The 4,539-nt window shown below is 30.4% G+C and overlaps 1 protein-coding gene across 1 annotated transcript in view; it reads right to left on the minus strand.

The window, feature by feature from the left end:
- Positions 1-4,145, minus strand: part of LOC145258189 (U24-ctenitoxin-Pn1a-like) — a 112,981-nt gene extending 108,836 nt beyond the window's left edge. The window contains exon 1 of the mRNA XM_080116077.1: positions 3,988-4,145. The gene's annotated coding sequence lies outside the window, so the exon portion shown is untranslated. The remainder of the gene's footprint in view (positions 1-3,987) is intronic.
- Between the last annotated feature and the right edge of the window lie 394 nt (positions 4,146-4,539).

Here is a 4,539-nt window from a genome sequence, read left to right on the forward strand (position 1 = left end):
TTGGTGAGCAAATTAATTATTTACTTTTTAATAGACACTTGAAAATGGGGGAGGGGCGTGAATTTAAAAAAAAAAACGTTTGTCTAAAATATTATATTCGGTTTATTGGAAAGAACATAAAATTTCATATTGACCCTGAAAATATCGTAAAAATAGAATCAATAGAAATATTTTGATAGATTTTTAAAGTTTAAAAATTGAAATATATTGAGTTCGTAAAATTCATTAGTTTTTTAAAAAATAAAAAAATATATTTCTATTACTTTTAAAACAACTTTAATAGTTTATTTTGGAAGTATAATCCATAAAGAAAAGTTTTTTTTTATATTTTATTCGCAGTTTCGTGTTAGGGGTGTCAAAAATTCCTACAAAAATTCTGATACACCTACAGTTGCAGCTAACGTACTTCCTAATTTCCGACGTAGCTTCTTTTCTCGCACGCCTATATCTCTTGTTCATGAACTTTTATTTTATTACGTTTTTCCAATCTTTCATTTTTTTAATTTTATGTAATAATCATTGAAAAGTTTTTTTTTTAATATTATTTTAATTAAGAATCATTAAAATGAATTGTTTTTTATATATATATATATATATATATATATATATATATATATATATATATATATATATATATATATATATATAAAGAATTATTTAAAGCAATTAACAATAGTGATAATAAACACTAATTGTGTTATTTTCATCTGTATAAGTTTGTTAATTTTTATTGTATACTTTTCGATAATGTTTTATTTTTTATCTCAATAAATCGCTTTACAATAGAAATACTGAAGAACAATAAAAGTGAAGTAACTGGTTTGCCTTGTCACCGCTCCTGGTGACGCCCGAAATTAGGAAGTACGTTAGCTGACTCTAATCACAAATCGTTCAACTAAAGGGTGTTAGAAAAGCTTTAAAATCTGTATATCATCCTAGCAGACTGCTGATGAAGTTGCGTCTACCTGCTCGCCAACCCATTTCACGAATGCTGCGTTCACAGATTAAAGGAACTTAATGTTAAAATTGTTGGCGAGCAGGTGGACGTTTACACGAACAATATCAGCCGGTTCGTTGGATGGCTGGTTTCGATGACAAAAACTAATTTGGCAAGTCTTTCTAGTCCGACTCCCTCGAAACCAGCCATTCAACGAACCGGCTGATATTGTTCGTATAAACGTCCACCTGCTCGCCAACAATTTCAACATGCCATTTCTATCAAATTCCAGCAGCCACCAAAAACTGAGGCCCTAACTATGGGAGACCTAATAGCAAGAGTGAGGGGACTGACGTCAACTAGGGACCAAAGCTAGCATGTGGCTGCAGCCGCGAGTACACTGAATGGTAAATTTGTTTTTCCTACCGGGAATAGCCCTGGTACAGGAGTAAACGTACAAGTCACATAGCGAGAGATTGACGAAATAGCTTAAAGTGTTGAAATTAAAGTTTTCCCTTTAAACTGCTGAATACCGTTAAATGTTTGTGCAAAAAATGAAAAGTTTTTTGGGGTTTTTTTGCGGCTTGCAACGTTCTCAACACACGCAAAAACGGCAAATCCATTTTCTTTCTCCCCTTAACTTAACTAAGATCACTCCCAGACTTATACACTAAAGTTCTGTAAATTTGAAAGAAAATCTGTTGAGCCGTTTCAGAGTCTATAAGGAACGATCTCGCACACGCACACACACACACACACACACACACAAAGTTGAATTTATATAATTGTAGAGCAGACAATATTTATATTAAAAAAGTTTTTAAATACAGTACAGAAAACAAACGCAAAATTAGAGTTTATAGTTTTTTATTGACTGCAAACCTTTTCATTGGTTTTTTGTGCAAAATAATTAAGTCATCGCATGAATTACAATGATGTTGTGTGAGAGTCTCGGCTATTTGATGAGATTCGTCTTCAAATGTGATTCTTCTTTATCTTCCATCACTAGAAGGACATTTCTTTGAAAAGCGAACAACAACACAAACACAAAAATAAATAAAAGATTTGGAAATGGAATTGCAAACATCGTGGACATCATAGACTATCAAATGCATGGAATAGGCATTTAGAATGTTGATGTTCAACCCCTGACGATGTGCCAAACAATACCATCAGCACAGCATATAAGAAAAAGAATGTTATTCGGATTTTCCTGATAAAGCTCGAAAAATCAAATTTAATAAAAATTCTCATTAAAGAAAAATAAATAAATATAAAAAAAATATGTGCGTGTGTGTGTATATATATATATATATATTTATTTATATTCTATTACAATATAAAAATGCGAGCATGAAAAGTAATATGGTTAAGCTTAAACATGGAAAAGTAATGGACTAATTTTTAAAACTGAAAAAGAAAATGACAAGATATTCTAGTAAAAAATATAATACATTCGTAACTTAAAATATCGCAGCATTAAAAATTGATTATATATTATAAATTGAATTTAGAAAAAAAAATTTATGAAGTATATTAGATTGCGAATGTCTTGTATTCTGTCTTTAGGGAAATTATTGTGATGGAGAAATATTTTACAGGCCTGTACTCCCTCATCATGAGGGATGTAAGTGTACTTGTGAGGTTGTCGATTTTCAGATAGTGTTGAGAAAATGTTCGGTGTCTTTGATGTATCTAGGGATATTGGATAATAAGAGGGTTATATTTTGTTAGCGTGCCCACACCTGGGCACTAGGTAGAAATAATGTTATGGGATTTGGCTAATTCATAGATATTGCCGGAGTTAAGAGCCAATGTTTGAGGTGTAATTATTGTAGTGGTAGTATTTGTTATGAGTTTGTGAGTGGTGTAGAAGTTGGCTGCTTTAGGATTTATGGGGATGAGGAAAATGATCTTGGAAATGCTCTGGATAAGACTAGGGAGTTCTAGTTTATATAACTGAATGTTGAATCTTCGGCAACTGTTTTGTAGACATTTATTTCTTTGAGTGGCACAAAAATTTTTTTTTTTTTTGATTTCAAGCAGTTCTTAGCTCATGATCACAAAAAAAGTAGCGAAATAAAAATGAGAGAGAGAAATTTGTATTTTGGGCTGCGTTTATTCCTTGCAGCAATGTTTGAAAAGCAGTTCACATGAATTATTTGTATTGTTTGTGAAAAAAGAATGTTGTACGTTTTTATTTATTGTTTTTTTATTTTGTATTGCATTAGCATTCATTTCAACCAGCAATAAACAAGACAATTGATTTAGATATGTATAATAAATGTTTAGAAACTGAAAGTTGTTGAAAAGCTAAAGATGTATAAACAAATATAGATAAACGGATATACTAAATATCAGTATTATATAATATATATCTCAATAAATATTAATTATTTTAAACCTGCAGACACTAGTGTTTCACGCTTATGCAATCATCAGTGCAAGAAGTAATAATTACTGCTGGTCAGGAGGTTGGAACCCAGTCAATAAAGCCAACATTTGAATTGTGGGCTAGTGTTTCTCATCTGTCACGGAGAATTCAAATGAGAGTGAAATTTAGATACTTATGCAGCCATATAAGCAGGCTGTCATAATGAGAGTCAAACAAGAGCAGTTGTATATCTTCAAAATTATACAACAAACCCGTAAAAAGTTAGTATTTCTTTTAATCAGTGTAACCGCAGAAAAAGTAATATCTAAAATTATTATTGGGGGGGGGGGACATTCTTTGTCAGGGATTGAACGGCAATTTGTATAATTGAATGTTATTAAAAATTAACCACAAATCTTAATGTCAGTATGTATAGAGGTGTGGCATTCATTTAATAAAAATTATATAAAATATTTTGTTACAAAATTTTTTAAAAATAAAATATTTTTAACCTTTTATGATCGGAATTATGATGTAGATGATTCAGAAAAATATAAATTTGTTAATTTTTAGTGAGTTTAAAGAGTAATGATACTATGATTGTCTTCAAACTCAAAAAATTATGAAGTTCAATAGTTAAACTACCACCGAGAATTTTTGCATTTCATAAACTTACCTTGATTATTATGCAGTGCTTGAAAAATGTGTTTTTATGACAACAAACGAAATCCTCCACTCTGAGACAGATAGTGGCATACTTAACGTAAGCAATGGACAGTTGCAATCTGGAGATCTCTGGCATTTACCTAGATACTGAACTAATATATGCAAGGCATGTTTGAATCAATTCCCACTATATTTATGCTGTTATATTCATTTATTTACGACTGAACAAACTAGTTTAACCAGGTTTATAATGTGTCTCCTATTCAGAAAAATATTTTTAAACTTTTTTTTTTTTTTTTTTTTTTGAAAAAGTCAGTGCTTAGTTAAGATAGTCGACAGATTTCTTTTTAAACATGTTGTTTGAACCAAAAACAATATTACGTACCTAATTGTCATGCCAAGCCAAAATTAGTAGTATATTCAAAGATTACAAAAAAAATCATTGAATAGAAATTTAATTTTTACAGAAAATTGGGTAAAAATCGCATTTTTCTTAGATGTTTATAAAGTAGGTAGTAGGAGGCTAAACACAGGGGACATAACTCCGAAAGGAATATTTTAG

This window comes from Euprymna scolopes, chromosome 33 (assembly GCF_053919585.1).
Source record: "Euprymna scolopes isolate OS-2025 chromosome 33, ASM5391958v1, whole genome shotgun sequence".
Taxonomy (NCBI): Eukaryota; Metazoa; Mollusca; class Cephalopoda; order Sepiida; family Sepiolidae; genus Euprymna; species Euprymna scolopes.